This window comes from Eriocheir sinensis, chromosome 10 (assembly GCF_024679095.1).
Source record: "Eriocheir sinensis breed Jianghai 21 chromosome 10, ASM2467909v1, whole genome shotgun sequence".
Taxonomy (NCBI): Eukaryota; Metazoa; Arthropoda; class Malacostraca; order Decapoda; family Varunidae; genus Eriocheir; species Eriocheir sinensis.
The window spans coordinates 14,118,435-14,124,434 of record NC_066518.1 but is presented as its reverse complement, the minus strand read 5'-3'; positions in this window follow the sequence as shown (position 1 = coordinate 14,124,434).

Sequence of the window (6,000 nt, the reverse complement as noted above, 5' to 3'; positions counted from 1 at the left end):
GAACGAAAAGGTGAACGTAGTAAGGTAGGAAGGGAAGGGCAGAAGAACGAGAAAGCGAACGAGCGGAAAAAGGAAGGGACAAGGAAAGGAAAAATGATGTCATGGGTACAAATTTATGAGAAAGTAATTTAAGACACCGAAGCTTTCATAAGATCCGATTAACTATTACTAACTTACCTTACTTCCTTGGCATTTTAAAGGTAGCTAATATTGAAAGAGAGAGAGAGAGAGAGAGAGAGAGAGAGAGAGAGAGAGAGAGAGAGAGAGAGAGAGAGAGAGAGAGAGAGAGAGTACCGCATTCAAGCCCTCTTCAATCATACGCAAACCCCAGACAATGTGACCCTAGGAAGAAGGAGGAGGAGGAGGAGGAAGAAGAAGATTAGGAGGAGTAGGATCAAAAGTAAAAAAGTCGTAGGAGGTAGAGGAGGAGGATATGATCAGGAGGAGAAGGAGGAAGAAGAAAATGACGTAGATAATTGCCTGTCTCTCCAACGAGTGTCCCCCTGGCGGCGAGTACGTGACTCTTGACGTGTATGTGTGTGTGTGTGTGTGTGTGTTTAGTCTGACATCAACTCTCTCTTTCTTTCGTTTTAGCTTATTAGTTTCCTTCGTCTTCTGTTGGTATTTATTCCTTCATTCCTCTATAGCCTTCCTTTCTCTTTTTTTCCATCGTTTTTCTTTAGAGTTCTCTTATGGGTTTTTTTTCTGCCTTCCACTTTTATTATTTTTTAATATTCACCTGCTTATTTCGTTTCCTCTTCTAACTTTTTTTCTCTTTCTCATCGTAATTACACTCCCTGCATATTCATCATCTTCCAATCCTTCCACCGTCAGTCAGTCAGCCAGTTAGTCGGAGTGAGTCTAGTCAGTAAGTCAGTCAGGGTAAGAACCAAATTACCCTCAAACCCAACCAACGTAATCCTCAGGCAGACAGACAGGCGGCTAATGGAAAAAGCAGCAGCATCGCATTGCCTTAAGACATCGTAAAACCCACGACGTCGCAGATAACATGCATTTATAAATCAGGGGATGCGAAAAGAAGAGCCACAATGTATATTTTAAGCTTTTGAGGGAACGGGACAGCGCGCGACAGAGAGAGAGAGAGGGAAGAGAGAGAGGGGGGTAAAGAAAGGGTTAGGAAAGGAAAGAGGAGGAAGAGGAGGAGGAGGAAGAGGGACAGAGGGGAGAGAGTGAGGCGGCAGACGAATAACAGGAAAGAGGAGGAGGAGGAAGAGGAAGAGGAGGAGGAGGAGGAGGAAGGATGGCACGGAGAGGTGAAAAAGATGAAGAGGAGAGAGAGAGAGAGAGAGAGAGAGAGAGAGAGAGAGAGAGAGAGAGAGAGAGAGAGAGAGAGAGAGAGAGAGAGAGAGAGAGAGAGAGAGAGAGAGAGAGACCGGATGTATGAATAAAGAAAGACTGGGAATACGAGAGAAATGGAGAAGGTTGGTAGAATGTCTTGCTAATGACACCGAGGTCGCATTTCTTCTTCGCCGCCGCCGTCTGCTCCGAAGTTTCCCTCTCTTGGGTTTTTATATACGTTTCTCGGGTACAGACAGACACTCCCCCCTCCCTTCACCTCCCTCCCTCACCTCCCCCTCACCTCTCTCTCCTCCAGCGATGCTAAATTATCGTACTCAGCGCATTGCATTTTCGTGATTTCTGGTCGATAACTATAGAAAAAAAGAACGAAAACCATCAGTATTTAGCAGTTTCAACGATGACTTTAATTCTCTATCGTTGTTTGTGTGGTTACGACAGTCTTGGCGCCTAAAAACAATAAATACAACGTTCAGAGTACGACAATTTGACAACGCTGCTCTCCTCCATCCCCTCTAACTCCCCTTCACCTCTCCCCCTTCACCTCTCTCTCCCACCTCTCCTTCCCCTCCCTCTGAAATGGAAAATACCTACTGCCTCTACCCCCTTACGAACAGTAGAATAGAGAATGAACGAAAGTTAGAGGGAATGTAGACGCTTTTTAACTGTGCAATACGTATATTTTAGTGTTTTCATATTTCTTTCTTCCTGCCCTATAATGGAAAATATCTACCGCCTTACGAACACTAGAATAGAGAATAAGTGAAAATTAGAGAGACTGAACGCTTTTAACCATATAATCTTTTTTTTTTTAGTTTGTTTTCATATTACTTTGTGTTCTAGGATTGCAGTAAAGTGACTCCTACATAACGTAAAAAGTAACGAAGAAGGAAGGCGGGTGGTTAGGCAGGCTTCGTTTCCTATACAGCCCTTTCAGAACTGGTTAGCATGACCTCACCTTTCTTAGTACGTTCAGATTCTTATGGCTCTCACAGACGCGATTTCCAAAGGTCACACAGGAGATTAGTCGAGTTGTTTTTCACGTTCATGGTGCAGATCCCTTGTCAAACTATCACTTGGCTCATAAAACTATCCATGGAAATACCCACAGCAGCCTCAACGAAAGTCATATCAAATGTGAGTATCAAAGCTCTGAAAAGCTAGGTCGGTATTCTCAAACGCTTTCGCCTCTCACATTAACTATATTCAAATGCCACAAAAGGAGATTAATCGGGCTCTCAAGGGCGTTGTTTTAGGTTCACGATACAGGAGAAAGGTCAAACTACCATCAGGGTCATAAAACTACCCCTATAAATGCCCCAAACTCGTTCGAAAGCCTTGTGTGCTTGGGCGCCGAAATGTTTGGGAATATGGGCCGTAGACCTCAGTGAGAGAGTAAACTGAGCGTACCATTACGGGAGGAAGGAAATGAGAGGCGTGGTGAGAATGAGAGAGGAAAGAGGAGGAAAGAGGACGTAAGAGGATGAGGTGCCGTGGAGGGAGTACTCTTATTACCTGCCAGGTGTTAGGACTAATGACCTGTGTCTCTTACCTGCTGTGTCTTTTACCTGGTGTATGTGTGAGGTATTTTGTAGGTTTCCAGGTGAGTCAGGCGGGTTAGTTTGTCTGTGTCTGTATCTCTGTTTTTCCTTTCTCTGTTTGTCTATGTCTGTCTCGTAACCCCTCCTGTCTTTTTCTTTCTTTCTTTTTCTTTCGTTTTACTTTGTTTCTTTTCTTGCTTTCTTAACTTTCTTTCTCTTTTTCTTCCCCTTTCTCTTGTTTTCTCTCTTTTGTTTTCATTCTTTTTTGTTTTCTTTCTTTCGTTCTTTCTCCTTCTTTTCTTCTTTTGTTTCATTTTCTTTCGTTCGTTCTTTCTCTTTCATTTTTTTCTTTTTTTCTTTCCTTCTTTCTTTTCTTCTCTTTCTTTCTTCTTTTCTGTGTTTCCTTCTCTTTAATTTCTGGTAACTCGGCTTCACTATTTTATTTTTGCTGCTCTTCCCCTTTTCTCTCTTTTTTTTTCTTTCTTTTTCTCTCATTCATTAACTTTTCTCCTTTTTTCTTTCCTTTTCTCTCTCTCAAGTAACCTGGCATTCATATTGTCTCTTAAACACACACACACACACACACACACACACACACACACACACACACACACACACACACACACGCACACACACACACACCGCTCCTAAGACACCGTTACCCAGACGTACGTATAATTTGTAGCTTAATTAGATACATACTTAAATTACAACTTAAACTCTCCATTCTTTTAATTTGGGGCAGTTTAGAACATTAAGGCAAAAGTGTTCGTGTTGGGAAGACTAAAAGTGTTTGCCAGGTGTGTGTGGGAGGCGGGGGGGGAAGGGGTGTCCGTGTGTGTGCCTGTGTGTGTGGGGGGTGGGGGTGGGGGTGGGGGGGGGGAGGTGCGTGTGCGTGTGCGTGTCTGTGCTGTAAGTGGCTGTAAGTATGAAGAACTGCCACACTAAGGAAGACGGAGGAGGCGGCGGGCCCATTTTTTAAAGTTCGTGTCAGGCTGAGTATGATGCACCGCCCGCGACGCCTGGAGAGGAGAACGCAAAAGAAAAGCACCGAAAAAGAAAAGTGAAAAGAGAGAAGGTGAAAAATATATGCAAGTCACTAATTTACTAACCTTGCAAGTCACTAATTTGCTAACCTTGCAAGTCACTAATGTACTAACCTTGCAAGTCACTAATTTACTAACCTTGCAAGTCACTAATTTACTAACCTTGCAAGTCACTAATGTACTAACCTTGCAAGTCACTAATGTACTAACCTTGCAAGTCACTAATGTACTAACCTTGCAAGTCACTAATTTACTAACCTTGCAAGTCACTAATTTACTAACCTTGCAAGTCACTAATTTACTAACCTTGCAAGTCACTAATTTACTAACCTAGCAAGTCACTAATTTACTAACCTTGCAAGTCAATAGGTAATTAACTATGGAACCCATTGGGAAGACGAGTAACTGTCTTAACAAGTGAACAGGTATTCGCGTAATTAGCTATCAACAAGGCAATGGATAGACAGGTAACGAGCTATACAAGTGAACAAGCAACTAGGTAATTATACAAGCCAATGGGACGGCACTTTGCTTTACATGTCAATAATGAACTCAAAAACCCTGGAAGACAATGGCTAAACAACTTGCTATAAAAATAATCAGTCTGTAATCAATCAGTCAATTAAATCTATGTAGGCTCGTCTTGACTAAATCTTTACGTAGACAACTATATGTACCGAAAGATAATTTAGCCTGTTGCGGAAAGGTTCATGTGTGTGTGTGTGTGTGTGTGTGTGTGTGTGTGTGTGTGTGTGTTGAATAGTGCTTAGACGATATTGTTTCAGGCGCCTCTTTTTTTTTTCTTGTAGCGTGGGGCGTAGAGAGAGAGAGAGAGAGAGAGAGAGAGAGAGAGACGAGTGATGACGGCGGAACAAGATTAATGCCACAAGAAGATGAGGCGGGAGGATAAAGAGCAAAGGGAAATTGAACGCCTTACTTAGCCTTCTAGCGTCTTCTATTGCCTACTGTCGCCTTATTTAGTCTTCTAGCGTCTTCTATCGCCTTCTGTCGCCTTATTTAGTCTTCAAGCGTCTTTTATCGCCTTATATAACTTTCTTTAGCCTTCTATCGCCTTCTGTCGCCTTATTTAGTCTTCAAGCGTCTTTTATCGCCTTATATAACTTTCTTTAGCCTTCTATCGCCTTCTGTCGCCTTATTTAGTCTTCAAGCGTCTTCTATCGCCTTATATAACTTTCTTTAGCCTTCTATCGCCTTCTGTCGCCTTATTTAGTCTTCTAGCGTCTTCTATCGCCTTCTATCGCCTTATTTAGCCTTCAAGCGTCTTCTATCGCCTTATTTAGCCTTCTTGCGTCTTTTATCGCCTTATTTAACATTCTAGCGTCTTCTATCGCCTTCTATCGCCTTATTTAACACTCTAGCGTCTCCTATTGCCTTCTATCGCTCTATTTAGCCTCCTAGCGTCTTCTATCGCCTTCTATCGCCTTATTTAACATTCCAGCGTCTCCTATTGCCTTCTATCGCCTTATTTAGTCTTCTAGCGTCTTCTATCGCCTTATTTAGTCTTCTAGCGCCTTCTATCGCCTTATTTAGTCTTCTAGCGTCTTCTATCGCCTTCTATCGCCTTATTTAGCCTTCTAGCGTCTTCTATCGCCTTCTATCTCCTTATTTAACATTCTAGCGTCTCTTATTGCCTTCTATCGCCCTATTTAGCCTTCTAGCGTCTTCTATCGCCTTATTTAGTCTTCTAGCGTCTTCTATCGCCCTATTTAGCCTTCTAGCGTCTTCTATCGCCTTATTTAGTCTTCTAGCGTCTTCTATCGCCCTATTTAGCCTTCTAGCGTCTTCTATCGCCTTATTTAGTCTTCTAGCGTTTTCTATCGCCTTATTTAGTCTTCTAGCGTCTTCTATCGCCTTATTTAGTCTTCTAGCGTCTTCTATCGCCTTATTTAGTCTTCTAGCGTCTTCTATCGCACTATTTAGCCTTCTAGCGTCTTCTATCGCCTTATTTAGTCTTCTAGCGTCTTCTATCGCCCTATTTAGCCTTCTAGCGTCTTCTATCGCCTTATTTAGTCTTCTAGCGTCTTCTAGCGTCTTCTATCGCCCTATTTAGCCTTCTAGCGTCTTCTATCGCCTTA